Here is a 17,444-nt window from a genome sequence, read left to right on the forward strand (position 1 = left end):
CCAGATGAATTTCACTGAATTAGACTACGCTCGTGGAATCCCAGCGGTGACGATCCGGGGCTTCCACAGACAGTCCTCCCTCAAAAAGTATTTGAGGTTGGAGGCTGGAAAGTTTTTTTTCTTCCAGTATGGCCTTGTCACTGTCCGTGTTTTGCCCCAGACGATCACTCGAGGGATCCCACTTCTGACACCAAAATTGTAGTGGAAATTCTCTGTTGCTGGTGAAGAACAAAATATAGACTTCTGCCGGCCGACAAGGTCTTTCTTCATTAACCGCTCGCATGTTGAATGACTTTTTCTTTGCAAAGAAAATAAAACCGTATCATCATTGTCTGAATATCCATCCAAGACATTTGTCAGTTAATGGTTCAAAAATAATTCTAAAATGAGGTTACTTGGATGTTACCTGGATGTCATCTCTGGACATTCCAGCAATGTCAAAATATGTCGTTACTATCATCAACATGCCCTTTTAGCTATTCTCCAAAGCTTTATGTATACAGTATGCATTTCACAGCTGTACTATATCCTATACATCCTATATGTCTAAATGAACACCTTAATATACTATATGTTCTAAAATGGTCTGCTCTAGCCCCATCTACACACCCTGTGGCTCAGTCACACAGGCGTCTCAGCACAAACCTCATAGGAGACATACAAACGTTTTTTTTGTTTTGTTTTGTTATTTTCCTCATGTCATCCAGCAGTAGTTTGCATCTGATTGCACAGGTGTCTCCTCTGGATGAGAACATATTTGCCCAGGGAAAAACATTTGAATAAAGTATTTGCACAAACTTCCCAGCTGTTCAGAGACAGAACTACAAACATGGCCCCACTGTCTTCTCTGTATGCTACATCCACAGTGGAAATAATAGATTTTAGAGAAGTTTATATGGCTGTGCCTTCACCAAATGTTTTGCTCATCTTTACACTTTCATTCTATGTTCTTTAACCAGCTGACACATGATCACATAAAAAATGAACTTTTATTCTGATTATGGTATTAATGCCCACTACACTGAATAAAGATTAAGTGATTCTTACTGGCTCTGTCATCCATAACAGTTAGCATCCTATACTCACAACCTTTCCTTTACTCTGGTGATTCTCTTTATAGCCATCTGAGACTATAGACTGTAGACTGTTGAAAATACTAAATACTAAACTGTTGAAAGTACTAATGTGCACATCAAACTTCTCAGTATTGCTGGGCAGAATGACCAAAGATTTGTATCACAGTATTTTTTTAAGATTCTGGCTGATTCAAGGTATATCACGTTTTTTTTGTTCATTTGTTTGTTTGTTTTATATGACTGGGCCTTTATGTAGGTTTGTAGTGGCTTATTCTACTGTCGGGAGTACCTAGAATGTAAAAAAACATTTTAATTTCATCATGTATATAATGAATGTTTTGATTATTCTAGGGTTTGCACGGTCCAACAAAATGATGCAATATACGAAGGAATCAGTATGCATGAAACTGTTGCCGAATGTAAACAATGTTTATTGTGCAAACTGCAATGTAGTGAAAACAGAATTTAAAAATAAATAGATATGCCAACAAGAATGGTTTCATTGAAGAGATGGAGTACTGGCTTGAGGTATGAGATGCTAACATAGCGTTCACCAGAAAAGGCATCTGTGAACTCCTGAAGTGGGTTCAACACCTTGTTAACTGCCTCCAGCACATCCATGTCCTGCAAGCTGGGCACCAAGTGCCTTGTTTTCTTGCCAGCTTTCAGCACCTGACTTATGGCTCTCTCCTGCTCGATCAGTCTTTGGATCATCTACTGTCACGGTCCCCACCAACTAGGCTTCTCTGTTATGAGCTGGTGCTTTGAGTTCAGCTTGAGAAAAGGCCAGGTCCCCCTTCCTTTTCCAAGAGTACAAGAAGGCACTGGCAATTTTTTTGCACACACTGACTGCATGTTCTGTGCAGGCATCTTTTACTCTTCTCTCTGTAGAAACAACAAACACACTGTTTAGTACTTTTTTGCTATTACAGAAATATTATAGCCTGCTAATTCAAATGTTAATAAAAACACCATCCGTTGTTGAAAACATTTTTTAACACAATTTTAAATATTTAAGACAAAGTACTATTATCTAATACTATTATATTATCTACTATATAAACGATGTCCAATAGCAATAACATTTTTAAGCTATTGTGAAAGTGCCTTTTAATCTTAGAAAGAGGTTGCAGAATGTGCAGAAAGCAGTATGTGCAGAAAGTGGCCTTGGTTTGATATTGACGGAAGTCTAAGCATATCTAAATCAAATCTTCTCCAATCATATCCTGCCAGTTTCCACACTATAGAGATCCATCCATCAGTTTTGTACCAGTAGATGACAGCAAATCCCTTCCACACTGGAGCGGAGCCAAATTGCGCAGCAATATCATTAGTGTTTGTAAAGGCAGTTAGTACCTTTTTGCTATTACAGAAATATTATAGCCTTCTAACTCAAATGTTAGTAAAAACACCACAAAGAGGCACCTTCTCCGGTGAGAAGCATGTGTTGACAGGCACCTTGACAGGAGAAGCGTGTGTTCAATTACCATCTTTCCTGTTCCAGGAGGATGGTGGAGTGAACATTTGGAATCCTTGCTGCCCAGTCAAGACTCTACTACAGAGTGTTTGATGTCTCACCAAAGGTGGTGGATGCAGTGGTGAAGGTGTGCCCCCTGCCATCAGAGCCACAGCTTGCCATGCAGCCCATCCTGCAACAGCAACAATGCCTTTAGGGAAGCACAGGAAGTTAGACAAAGGTACACCATCAACTTCTCCTCTCCAGCAGGTGAAGCTGCATGGCAGCATTCTGTCATCTAATGCCTCTCCATCTCCCACCACCATCAGTACTATCAAAAAAGGTTATTTTAAGAGCCACCCAAAACCTTAGAAAATTAGCATATTTCCTTTTTTCTTACACTAACAAGCTATACAATGCAACACATAAAACAGTAGTCTAAATAAAACAAATTACTAGGAAGGAAGAATCATTTTAATTATTTTAATTATCAAGTACAGATTCAATAATAGCAAAAGTATCAACACAAAAAAATAAAGCTATTGCTGTATATTCATACAGGTCATGTGTGTTTGTATGTGAAATATTGTAATCATATTATTTTATTTATCAGATTCATAAATAACAAAACAAAGTGCCAACAGGAATAAAAAATGAAGTTACTGCTACAAGTTTATTCAGGTCCTGTATGTATGTGTATTTTACTGATTGTCAGAGCCAAATTCTGCATTATGTAAAATCTGTTGGAATTTATATACATACATACATACATATATATAATTCCCTAAGTAGCTGCTGATCAATATAATTCATTCTAAGGAAAGTATGTGTTTTAGTGATAGCATTGCTGTCTGGCAGTATAGTTGTTCAGTCCTCTGGGTATTCACTGCACATTCTAAATAAGTCCATCGTGGACGTTGTTCATGTATCTCCCCATTCTACCACACCACCATGTCACGTCGAATTCCCTTTAAATTGACATCTTCCTCTCTCTCTTTCTCCCTCTCCATGCCCTAAGGTTATATACTTACTCTTCCTTTGTTACACAATGCCTCTCTGCCATGATCCTACATGCAGTATATGTGCAGTGTGTGTTATGTCTGTATGTGTACTGCAATGAGGAGATAGCATCACTAAAAGTAACACACTTGAACAGCTATTTTGCAGAGCTTTCCACAAGCGCCCACTGCTGGCCAAACAGCCAACGACTCATTTAAGTCCAGCCGGCTACTTTATCATATTAATTTTTGATTCTAATGAAACAGGTTGTGATTCACTATGCATGTATATTTATGACCTCTGCTTCAAAACAATGCAAGCATGATGATAGAGAAACATGCCTATCTGTCTGTATCAGTCCTGCCCCCAAATGCTATATATCAATATGTGTGTGTCCTCGAATGAGAGGTTGTGTCCTGCTGAGCAGAGAGTGGAAAGTCATCTTCAGTGTTTGACAAATATTAGCAAAATAATTGATGACAAGACATTACACAACATTAAGAATGACATTGATTGCATAGACAGGGGACATCCTCATTAGACAGGCTAATTCAGAAAACACCGGTGGCAGCAACTTGACGATTGTGCAGTAAGTATTAAAAAGTCCACTGAAAGCGCTGCATTTTCCATGTATGCCACACAGACGTTTATGGGCTCAATGTATAAATGAATGATCTTTATTTACATTGCACTTTTTACAACAGAGCCATCTCTAAGATGCATTACAGACACTCACTAGAACAGGCAATGCTGTCAAAATAATAAGCCTGTGTCATATGAGGAAAATGTAGGCTATGCCTCAGCCTCACACTTAGGATCATAGTGAAGATGAAAATTAAGATAGAGTTGAGTAGAAGTTGAGTTGATTCATTAGATTCACATGATTTGAGTCAAGTGATTCACATGTTTTATTTAGCATTTATATTTTTGGCATCGATTTTATAAATCATTTAATTTAAAACCAATACATAAACTAGAGAATACATTGGATTAAAACATCCCTTTAAAATAACCTTGTGTATTTTTATTAAATAAGAGTGCATTCATGTTACTTGTAAAACAATACATTAACCATCATTGTGGCATGTCTTGATAAACCTTACAGTGAAGGTGTCAATAAATAAATGATAATGACCGTGAATTACTCAAGTTCTGATCAGTCAGTAACAGGCATGGTTTTAAATATTAACAGCCATTTACAGACACTGTGGGAAAAAATGCACAAGAAGCCTAATTCTCCTTTACATCTGAAGATTGTCAGTCATCCAGGTCATGGATATCCAAGGAGGGCTGAATCAAGGGCAACTGGAATGGGTTGAAGATACCTGAGGACATTTCGCTTCTCATCCAAGGGGCTTCTTCATTTCTAATCAGTAGTTCTCTCAGAAGTTAAACACATGGGACTCCCCACCAGTCAGTTAGAACTGAAGATGGCCATATTTTATATATATATGTATATATATACACAACTGTGAAACAAAGCTAATTTGAGCGCATACTGCCAAATGAATGGGGCCTGTCTAGACATAGAGACAGCTCCTTGTAAGCCAGGCAGAAATCACAGTGTGGGCGGGCAGAGAAAATCAGGTGGGCCTAGCCTGTCCAAGACTAATCATACTTAATAGGTTCTGAAACACATATGTTAACCAAAATAGGCCATTACAACCATACTTGCCTGAATGCACCACAGTTTACAAGCCTTATACATCAGATGCAATTTTATAGTAGTAACAAAACCTACATACAAACCTACATATTTTTCAATTTGGACCCTATTTTCCCATCTTTTTGTGTCTAAGTGACTAATGGGGACAACCATTTTTGAAATTGGTCCAGTATTGAGCGACAGCGCTTCAGCCGGCAGCTGTTAAACGGGCTGCAAAGTAATGCTTTGGGGCAATCGTGCCCCATCAATGTATGCCCACTAAAAGTGCTTGTTTTTACCAGTGACAGGCTCAGATTGTTATTATAAGTGTCTCGTTTAAGTGCATCGTTTACTCAATAAAGTTGGGGGAAAAAGTCATCCCTGAACCAACAGCTCACGAAACTCAGATCGAACTGTCAAACTAGGCAGTGCTGATCAAATATGGATCAAGATTCTGTTACTGCATTGTCTATTTCTCACCGCAAAGGTTTTCAGAAACATTTTAGTGTACTGTTAAGCTGTAATTTGAGAAAGTTTGTGATGCGGCAGCCATGTTGGAAAGGGACGTGGAGGACACAGAGGGACTCACATGCAGTAACATGCACACATGGCTAGAGCGGCTACCAGAACAAAGAAAAGAGAAGCTCGGATTACAATATGAAGGAAATGATAATTAGAAGTGTACTATTGGAGAAAACACTGTATATGATAATAATGTTTTAATGATTATCAATCTAGTATAGAAGTGCATTCAATTGATCAGTTTTTGTCATCAAAGAACATGATGTACTCTTATCCCCATCTATTCGACCTTTATATTTTGTAATTACATTGTTCTGTTTTTAAGTAAGATGTCTCGCACCTTGTTTGTACACCAAATTAATGTCTAGTTTGTTAAGAAAGAAGAAGCAGAAAAGGTTATCTGAAATGCATGATACAAGTTGACCCCGATTCTAAGTGGTGATTGTTGGAAAAGGGGGAACTAAATGCAAGAACTGGAAGTTGTACAAGACGAGAAGTACAACATGATGGTTAACGGTTGTGTTGGGCGAAAGCTGAAAGTATAAAATGTTTGTGTGAGTTGATCAATGTGCTTCTTCCTTGCTTACAGAGCTTGGGAGGCCTATATTGATACATTTTATTAAATGCAGTTGGACTGCAGAAAAATACTATGTCTCTGGTATTTAATGGCCTTTGTCACCTTACTAGACAACATGATATTTCAGCTGCAATGACAACAAACACAGAGGGAGTTAATTCTCTGCACAGATTGCCATTACTCCACTATATCTTTACATAGCAAATAGTTGTTTGCTGACATCTAGCAGGGCTGAAGTCATTTATTGCAACTTTAAGGCTCAAGCTTTTCAACTGACACAATTCAGCCATGTCTATTCAATGTTAACTCTAACTAGGCTTGAATAATCTTGCATTGTGCATGTGCACAGAGTACATAAGCAGCCTAGAACAATTGACTGCTGAAAAGATTATTATATATTGCAAAAAGAAGGGAAAACTAGGGTAGTGTTCTCAGCAGCAGAACAAACCTGCTGATGAAACTATACAAAGAATATAAAGGAGTCTTCACCAAAAAGGGCAATACTGCTGCAATTAACAAGGTGATGGAGATGGCGTGGCAAAAGATTGCTGACAGAATAAATTTGTAATTTATACTTACATACTGGTGTGGGCAGTGGTGCCTTAATGGTTAGAGAAGCGAGCTTGTGACCAGTTCCCTGGTTCAATTCCCTGGACTGGCAGGATAAATCTGGGTGGGGAAAGTGAAAGCAGCACTTGCCTCTACTTATGTTTTATCTTGGTAATAAATAAATATTCAGATCACTGACTGTGGCTATATTATCAGTGAGCTAGATAAGATAACTCTGTGCAGAGAGTTCAGTATTTGTATTTGTATCTGTATTAGTTGAGGCAGCAACATTATTTGTATTTGTATTTGAATAAAAGTGGAAAGAGGCTTAAAAATCCTGTTTTTGCTTTTATTACGCTTTTAATTTTAGAAAATTAAAGTGTTACAATAAGTGTTTATGAATAAACTACCTTATGAAGGAGGTCCCCAAACTCAGTCTCCCAGTTCATAGACGACTGTGCTGACTACTGAGCTATAACTTTACCCTTCACCTCTTTGCAGACAGACATCTAACTAACAAATATCTTTAAAAATATTTGTATGAAAAAAATATTCATTAAAAAACCCCACTATTTGTGCTTTGCCGAATAATGTATTTGTATTCAGGCACACCCCTACTAGATAATATCAGATGTTTAAAATTATGGTGGGGGCTAATTTAGGAGAACCAACTTACCATTACTAACTACATAATCGGCTACTCTTTGATACATTTTCTCATCAAGAGCGTCTTGGAAAGTTAAAAATAAGTTGCAGCTGGAGATTAAGAAACTGGAGAAGGACTTAAGTCTAAATTTAAATACAGCAGAAGGTCATTGTCATTGGAACTCTCACTTAAATTAGCAAGACTTATCAAAATAAACCAGGCTATTCCTTTATCTGTTTGATGAAATATCCCCCTGGTCTGTTTGTTATTGTGTCTTACCAAGTGTCACTTTACGAGAAGTCTTGTTCCGAAATCTTGCCAGAGTTGAGTTGTCAAAATCAGCTAAATATTCTGAATATTTAGCTTTCGCGAGATTTCAGAATGAGACTTATCCTAACAGTGGTAATAGTAGTAATAACAAACAGACCGGATAAAGCGAAAATGTATAGAAAAATGTTTAATTTCTCTGTATGATCTGTTCATGATCCATTCGTTTAGTGGCTGTCAGCTGAAGCACTCTCATTCAATACTGGACCAATTTCAAAAAAAAATTCCCCATTAGCCACCTAGACACAAAAAGATGGGAAAATAGGGTGCAGGTTGAAAAATACCAGTTTCTCTTTAACAGCACGGCATAGCCAGGCATGGCAGCCACGTATTCACACATACACAGCTGACATATATATGACATATATACATATATATATATATATATATATATATCAGTGTTGATGTGACGGCCCTAGAGCCAGTTGCCTTTGGTCCTGTGGTTTATGTCTGTGTGTTGCAGGTCCTTGGATGGGTGGAGCTGACATGCCACTCGAGTACTAACTGGGAACACCTGGCCAGTGCCCCAGAATGAATTCAAGCCCACCTGCTCTGATGCCAGCTCTCTGATCCCTTCCCCCTTTACCAAGCAGTGGTTGTTTTTGTGTTTCCCTTTTGGTTTTGTTTTGCATCGACAACACGCACCTCGCATTAGACAACATATTCATACACTTTCAAACATCACTGATACTGACCTCCGCACCCCATCGCAGTTGTTTATTGTTATTTACTTTAATACATTTCAGTGTGTTATTGCTGAGCTTTGGCTCTCCCTCTTTTGTTGTGGCCTGCAAGCCGCTCATAACATTGAACACTGAAATTATTTTGTTATAATCCGACCATTCAGTCAGTTCTTGGATGTCGTTGTTGGAGAATCAAGTGCTAAATCACATGCTCCTGTTGATGGGGAAAGGGCTGAATTAGCAGTCATGCAGGTGTCGTTAGTACTTGGCACTTGTTGAGTAGAAACTGGTGCAAGAATAGGTGTCTGGGTGGAGAATAATCGCTAAACTTGAGCTGAATTGTCTTCCTCCTGCTCCTCACAAAGTCTTTTTGCAACAGCTTTGTTTTGCCATCGTTTTTGTCTCAATTTACATTAAAACCAGCTAGCTAGCAGACAGTAGGCTTCTGTTCCTCTGTGCGATGCAGGGGCTGTACACTGAGCGAAAGAGGAGGGGGTGCTTGCAATCTGGCATTTTTTTGCGAAATGCACTGCCACTCAAAAAAAATCTGACCCATTATATTCACATGCTGCACTCAAATTTGTCCCAAAGGCTTTGTTGAGTGCTGACCCGTATTGCCAGGAAATATGCCAAAAGATGGTATTCCTGCTAGGGGTGTGCCGGAATCCAAATACGTTATTCGAAAAAGCACAAATAGTGTTTTGTTTTTTTAAACGAATATTTGTTTTGTTCAAATATTTCTAAAATTATTTGTTTTCGGGAAGAAGAAAAAAAAAAGTCAAATACCAGCACGCAGGTCGGTTACGCTCCTGTCAGTCTCTCTCCTCTGCTCCGCTGTTATGTCTATCAGCAGGTCTCAACGAGAGGATTCGCATCAACCATGTGTTAAGTTTTAGCTCAATAGTCAGAGCAGTTGTCTATGATTTGGGAGACTCCGGTGTGGGGACCTCCTTCGTAAGATAGTTTATTCATGAAAACTTATTGTAACAAATGAACATTGACACATTCTTGCTGTAATCATTTCTCCTCATTCAACATTATAGTCTTTAGTGCCAAAGTCCCTCTTTTTGTTACTATACCTCCACCACAGCTCAACGAGGAAACATATGATGCTAAAAAGACGGTAAATATGGCAGATATCCAGTTGATATGACTAACTCAGACTGCTGAAGCCTCATGAGCTTCGGATCAACTTGAGACAGACTTGAAAAAATTGTGAACCTATCGTTTAAGCTACAACAATTAAAGGCTATTTGTTTTTCAGCCTGCAACCCAAATAATCTGTGTATGAGACTGTAATAAGAGAGAGAGAAAGAGCACACAGTAGCAAGATAGCAATGACGATGGGTTTCCCATTTATAGCATGTGATTGAATGGGGTCAGTAAACCATGACTCAAGCAGAGTTACCAGAGACTGACAGAACTCAGATGATTTTCTACAACACGCTGAATATGACCTGACTGTATCTGAGGAGGGGGGTGGTTAGTTATTACCATCATTGGAAAGGCAAGAGAGTCAGATAAAATATAAGCTAATGTTCTTCTATTCTCCACCTACATTAGATTACTGTTAAGGGAGAAGCTGAAAACATCTACACAGTTATGGTCAAGAGCACAAAGGAGTTTTAAAAGAGCTTCTTAGATGACTCAGAGAACTTTTCAAACATCTAATCTCTGTAGCACAATTTCTACAGACTACATCCAAACTGAGGAAGAGACCATGTCCACCATCAGCTGCCAGATTCATTTAAGTCAGGTCTGCTGTGATCACCCGGATGCTGCTTCACCCAAACACCACCACTAATTTTAAGCCAATTCATCTTGTACAGGAGGTTTATGTACACACAGTCAATATGAGATAAAAAATTGAAGCAATTTCTTTTCATAATAGTTTGGCAAGTGTGATCGCATACTGCACGTGGCTAAATGAGAAACAAGCAGCACCCTGAACACACTAAGAGCTAAAAATGCAGTCAAAAACATGTAAAATATAAAGTCAAAACACACTAAGTACAAATACAGCATGCGGTAATTTAGTGCTAAACCCACTAAGAATTAAAGCTGCCCTACTGACAGTTACCATGTTGACATTTGGATTGCATACTGAATGCTACAGTCTAATTAGCATGAACAGGACTCTGCTTAGTGCAGAATGTTTACTATGGAGAAGGCAGAGGGAGGTTTGGAGGTAGTGAATGCCTGCTGGGGTGATGTGTAGTGTGTTTACCCACAGGCTGAATGCTGTATGACCCCATGTTTACCGCAGTAATTCAACATGGAGTGGAAATAGTTCAGGCTCCTGATTTACATCAGTTTTATGAAGTAATCTGATACATTTTTTTTCTTCTTAAAACTACTATTATTTCTGCTTTGATTTAACCTAGACTAACCTAGAACATTTTATTTACAACTGAAGTCAGGGAAATGTTGGAGTTTCTTTTGTACGCATGTCCCATAAGACAATAATCAATCTTTAATTGCAATAATATCAAAACAGACAAGGCGAGATGAAATCTCAAAAGAAAAGCTGTAGGCAGCTGTTATGACTACCCTTCTCATGATGTAAGCTCAAGTGTATGTATTCACAGTCAGCAGAGGTGACAGTCTAGTTTTCAGTCAGACTAGTGCAGTGCCTGTTCAAAATGTGCCTGTTGGAATGATTGCTTAGCGTCCGGCTGCTATCTTAACGCATAGAAAAATTAATACAATCGATGTGAGGTGTGAATGAGTATACACCAACAACATGAAAGAAACTAACATTCTATACATACACAGATGTTAAAAATTAGTACTCAATTAGTAAAAAAATTTGAGGAACTGTATGTTTACAGAAGTGAGGCCACTGGACAAGGTATACAGTTTTTGGATTTGGACGTGTACACTCTACTCGAACAGGGTCCAGCTGATGTTTTCTTTCCTTTCCCTCAGGGCTTCTTTCAGTTAGATTTGAGGTTCTGAGAACATCCCTCTCAAAATCTAACATGCACAACTCTTGAGTGTCACGCCATCATCCATAACCTTTACATGTTATTCCTGTATAGGGTCATGGGGGCTTGGAGCCTATCACACTACTCACGGGACGAGAGTCAGGGTACACCCTTGACAGATTGCTAGTCTATCACAGATACTATCACACTTCTAAAAATGTATTTTACATGTGTTTCCATTACCTTTCACAAACATGTAAAATGTCATTACTTTCGACATTTTTTTATGAACATAATATTAATAAATCAGCACAGTCAATTGACTTACGTGTAGATGGATGTTGAGTCCTCAGAAGCAAAGGTCAATGATCATGACCAGGAGAGCACATCAATGACATGATTTATTCATGCATGTTTTGGGCAGACACCCTTTCTCAGCGTGCCAACTGGCAACACTGTTGCAACCAAGCTAGCGTGACCTATTTGACATTAAGAAGCATAAAGTAGCCGGAAGTACCATATTCTAAACAACAATAGTCATCAATAACTAATGTTCCATGAGCTTGCAACATCCAAACAAATCTCCCTGGACATAATCAATCACAAAAAACGCAAAAAATGTTAATGAAAGATCTTCATTCATCCCAGGAGGCAATAAAGTGCCAAGATAATGAATCCAAAAATGCTTTCTCTGTATTAACTTTTTTTCCTAGACTTCTTCTGCTATGGGAAACCTGAAGAACTGCTGTGACAGCAAAGCTCATTAATGTTATGATTTTAAGCATTGAAATGCCTGGCAACTGGAGACTTTTCAGCATGTAAAATCTAGAATAGAATTTAAAATCCTTCTCCTAACTTACAAAGCCCTTAATGGTCAGGCACCATCATATCTTGAAGAGCTCATAGTACCGTATTATCCCACTAGAACACTGCGCTCCCAGAATGCAGGCTTACTGGTGGTTCCTACAGTCTTTAAAAGTAGAATGGGAGGCAGAGCCTTCAGCTATCAGGCTCCTCTCCTCTGGAACCATCTTCCAGATTCAATCCGGGGTACAGACACCCTCTCTATGTTTAAGAGTAGGCTTAAAACTTTCCTTTTTGATAAAGCTTATAGTTAGGACCGACCAGGCTCACCTTGGATCAGCCCTTAGTTATGCTGCTATAGGCCTAGACTGCTGGGGTACTTCCCATGATGCACTGAGCTCCTCTCTCCTCCTCCTCCTCTCCATCTGTATGCATTCATGTAACATCAATGCATGTCACTAACTTTGCTTCTTCCCTGGAGTTTTTTTGTGCTTTCTCATCTCGCAGGAAACCCTGGGTTCCGGGCTGAACCTTCGCGATCCTTCACAGTCCTGATGGCATCCTTCCCTGGCTGCTGCTGCTGTTGTCGTTGTTGTTGTGATTGTTATTATTTATTAAGTGCTGGAAAAGTGAAGGTTTAACTCCAAAGTTAGCAACAATGGGTTAGCCTAACCTGAAAACGCTAACCAGAGAAATAGAGAACAGAGAAATGTGTGGCTGCTGAGTTCACTGTGCAGTCTGTCACGTTTCATAATGTTAATTGGAAAAGTTTGACACAATATTAAGTTCAGTGAGATTTATTTTGATGCTGTGAGAACATTCTTTACTGAGCATTGTTGTTTAAAGGACAGTATCTCCTATTAACTACATTGTTGTGCTTCATCATGTCATAAAGCTCACTTCTGCTTGGCTGTAACAATGATGCCAGTTTGCCTGCGGAGGAAGAGCACTTTCCAAAATATTTGTGCATGAAATAATAATAATTTAGGCATTGATAGTTTATGCAGTCTAGTGAAACTGTGGGATCAGAAAAATTCGTAGCCATATTTTGTTCTATTTTCTTAAAAAAAAATCTATGTGGGTTTTGATACCAGACATGACATTCAAAGCAAAACTTGCAGTGCTTTGTGCTAAACCACTGAGCCATGCGGCTGTCAATATATAACACACCCAAACACATATGTTGAAGCTTAATTGACAAATGCATATTATCGTCTGGATTAACTTATGACCACTGTTATCGCAGTGATAGCAGCCATACATGTCCAGTTTGTTGCACCTCCGAAGTTAAACATTTTACAAGGATAATAATGACTGCCTAAGGTAGTCGGGGGAAAATTACACAGGGCTTGTATGAGTGTTGAAAATCCTTGAAAAGGCTTGAATTTTAATGTGGTATGTTCAACGTTTGAAAAGTGCTTGGGGTTTGAATAAAGTGCTTCAAACTGCTTGAAATTGTGATTGCATTCCTAAATGGCTGGGTCGGTGACACATTTTGGAACTTTGAACTTTGTTGTGTTTCTCTTTGATTTGCTTCCCTTCAGTATCAACATAAGTTTGGTTGTTCATAGCACAATAACTAATAATCTAATTTAATGTGATGAAGTAAAATAATCATATGGATAATCACAATACACAAAATATCATACACATAAGAGAATGTATCAAATAACAGTGGTGCAGGTAGTCTTCTCTGCTCCACTGTGTTAAATCTAGTGGCAGGTCTCAACGAGGGGAGTCACATCCACCTGCTACATGACGCACATTTCCTTATTTGGACATCACTCCCGAAGTTGGGGGTGTTCCCCAGAGATAAAGCTGAGCTACGGACATGCACAAAGTGCTCTCAAGGTACTCTCAATGACCTGTTGAGACCTGTTTCCGTGTCTCCAATGGTTGTAAAAAATAGACAATAAATGAAAAGTGCAAAGCAATAATCGCCTTTGAAGTTCATCTCCACACCTCACACACTGTGCTGCCTCTGTGTTATGGGTGATGTGTGTTCGAGACCTGGTATGGGATTCTCTTTTACAAGATAGTTTATTGAAGAACACTTATTATAACACTTTAATATCCTAAAATGAAAAGTGTAATAAAAACAAAAACATGATGTTTATGCCTATTTACACTTTTATACAAATATAAATACAAATGCTAACAATTTTGCTGTCTCAATGAATACCGATGCAAATACTTTGTTCTTCACACATTCCTAATGTTAAACGTACAATATGTAATTTCAGCCGAGTCTCAATCAAAACAATAACAAAAGACGGAACGTGATGATGGTGTGAAGTAGCAAGGGATCATGGGAGTTGTTGTCTTCATTGTTAAATAACCAGCTTCACCAGGATAGGATTACTCCAGTGTTAATCATTCAGGATGTTTTTACCGGGAACCGAATTACCTGCAGAGGTCTCCTCCTCTCCAGAACAAATGTACCTGGAGATTACAGGTAAAAACACTGAATAAAGCTGTTTCACCTAAAAAAATCCGTGTTTCTCCGCTGTACGGCGACCACCAACGTCCGGTACAGGCTGTTAGCCGAGCTGCTGCTAACACTTGTTCGGTTTATTTCTCTTATAACTTTAGATCCAGACGTTCGGCCGGTTTCTTCCGGGAGCCAAATTATCTGCAGAGGTCTCCTCCTCTCCAAAAACAAACGTACACGCAGATTAAAATCGTTAAAAATACTAATTAAAGCTGTTTCACCTAAAAAATCAATATGTCTCTGACGATGTTTGGTGACCACCGGACTTCCTGGAGGGGCTGATAGCCGAGCTGCTGCTAACGTTTGCCCAGTTTATTTATCTGATAACTTAAGATCCAGACGTCCAATGACTAAAATCCTTCGTCCGGCTAAAGGATATAGTTAAAAGCGACCTAAATTTATCATGAAAATGTGGCTTAAAACTCAATAAAAGTCCATTTATAACAGTTTGTGTGGAACAACCACAACGCCGATGTACTATCTTGTATGTGTGTAAGTTACTATTTGGTAGACGCCATTGTAGCGGACAAACACAGCACCGCCGTATACATCTTGTGCATGTTTAATCTTTGGTAGAGGAGGTATGACGCCATTGACAGGCGACCAAATGAAACGGTCCGTTACTTTGATTAAATTACAGATTTCTCTGGGTTTGAAAACTGTTGGAAACATTTGGGATAATGTAAGTACACAACTCAACAACATATATAACATAGGTCTAGTTGTTTTTAGACATTTTAATGTAGAATAATTACATATTATAGCTTTAACTAATACACTATTTTAGAAATTTACCAGATTAACAATGGGAACAATACCTCACCTCAGCCCCTTTAATGTGTGTTAAGATGAAATATATTTATTGTCCTTTATTGTCCCTGAGGGGAAATGTGACTTGGCCCAAAAACACACATTTGGGTAAACTGCAAGAGTGCAGCTGCAAGTGGTTGGTGATTTTCATTCAATTATGCAATTACCCACAATTCTATATAAGTAGAAATATTGGAACCATGATTATGAGCAACTGAATATTCCACGAGTGTGTCAACATGGACCCAAAAGTTATGAAGGAGCTCATGGACTTCAAAGTCAATAAACGATTCCCCAAGGGATCCAACAAGCAAGAGAGGTATATCATTAAAAAGAGAGCAGCGAACTTTATCCCCAAAGGTAAATAATCCCATAAATCCACAAGTGACATGTTGGTGCTCAGTTAATTCAGAAGCTATACCTTCTCCAGATGGAGAGCTCTTCTATATTTGTTGGAGAAAGCATAATCATGAAGAGCACTTTGCCAAGGTTGTGCACTGCAACACTGCAGCAGTGTTGGGGCATACTGTGGGGTTGATAAAGCCCGTCATGCCATTATAAATAGATATTATTGGCCTGGCATGGAGGCAGACATCCGGAAATGGGTAAGTGAGTATACTTATATACACCCCAAATTTTCTCATGAACCAAATAAAACTTACTTGAAATGATTCCATTTATTAAAGTGATGATCACATTACAGATCAGGGAACAGAATTTAAAAATAAAGTGAGGTTAAAATCAAGTATTTACTGTACCCTAGAATTGTTTATCCATGCTGACTTGTATCATCTTTGGCACTGTGAAAGGTTAACACTCGCCTCTGTGACATGTTGGGTGTTAAGAGGAGCTTTTGCTCGCCTGATCACACGCAAACAAATGGACTTGTGGAAAAAATTAACACCATTCAATGGTAAGTTAATCTTAAAACACTAAATACCACAACATATCAGAATGTTAAGCTACACAGTTAATTATGAATATATGAAGTTAATTTTCTACTCACACATAATTTAATATTTTAGATCTCTTAGCAACATGGGGCCAATATCTGGCAGCAACCACGTTTGGACTGAGAACAAAAAAAACACCTGACAACACAATACAGTCCATATTATTTAATGTTTGGTAGGGAGGCCAGATACCCCTCTGAGATACCGAGCGAGTGTGAGGTAAGAGGGTCAAAGTAATGTTTGCAATGTTTGGATATGGCAATCATTGAAATGTCATGCCTTTTTTATACTGCACTTATGTTTTTGCCCTTGTAGATAACAGACGATAAAGTGGAGACACCGGTGAAGGAGGAGGTTGTGTGTTAGGGACTTATGAAACAACATGGTGTGTATCAGCAGGTGCAGGCAAATGTAAGAAAATCCCACCAAAGGGTAAGGAAAAGGAAAGAGGAGAGGGGCTAGGATGATAAACTCACAACAGGAGATACTGTCTTGCTAAAAGACATAAGGGAACAGCAACGGAAGGGGGGGGGATGGGGTGGAGAATGACATGCTGACATGCTGAGACCCTTCACAATGACAGAGCTGCAGGACAAAAGGGCTATACTCCATTCTACCGCAGACACTTCTAAGACGATGGCAAACATTAATTGTTTAACACATTTCATTGAGCCAGAGGAGAGGGTTTCAGCTAAGCTCAGAAGAATTGAGGGGCTCTCTCCTCTGGCCTCACACCACAGCACAACAGATCACAACACCTCTGGTCCATCCACAAACTAAATCACCCTGATGCTGCCAGCACCCCTCCATTCTTCTCTCCAGCCTCCTCTGCCACACTGTCCTGTAAGCACCCCTCCGATAACACACTGTCCCATCTCTCCAGCCACCTTATCCACTACCAGCTGCCACACTGAACAGACACCTAGCATCACACACCCTGACCAGAGCAATGGTATGTATATGTAAAACCTATACGACA

The 17,444-nt window shown here is 39.0% G+C and overlaps 3 long non-coding RNA genes across 3 annotated transcripts in view; 2 read left to right on the forward strand and 1 right to left on the reverse strand.

Moving 5' to 3' along the window:
* Window positions 1-17,444, forward strand: part of LOC121909468 — a 567,936-nt gene that overhangs the window by 184,515 nt on the left and 365,977 nt on the right. The gene's annotated exons all lie outside the window — the stretch shown is intronic.
* On the reverse strand, window positions 1,521-12,243 carry LOC121909467. The gene is made up of 3 exons (XR_006099451.1): window positions 11,736-12,243; window positions 2,564-2,725; window positions 1,521-1,961 (listed from the first exon to the last, which is right to left on the reverse strand). It is a non-coding gene; the product is annotated as an uncharacterized LOC121909467 (long non-coding RNA).
* Window positions 16,112-16,961, forward strand: LOC121909469. Its single transcript, XR_006099453.1, has 3 exons — window positions 16,112-16,425; window positions 16,538-16,684; window positions 16,781-16,961. It is a non-coding gene; the product is annotated as an uncharacterized LOC121909469 (long non-coding RNA).

Source organism: Thunnus maccoyii, chromosome 12, assembly GCF_910596095.1.
Source record: "Thunnus maccoyii chromosome 12, fThuMac1.1, whole genome shotgun sequence".
In the NCBI taxonomy this organism is placed as follows: Eukaryota; Metazoa; Chordata; class Actinopteri; order Scombriformes; family Scombridae; genus Thunnus; species Thunnus maccoyii.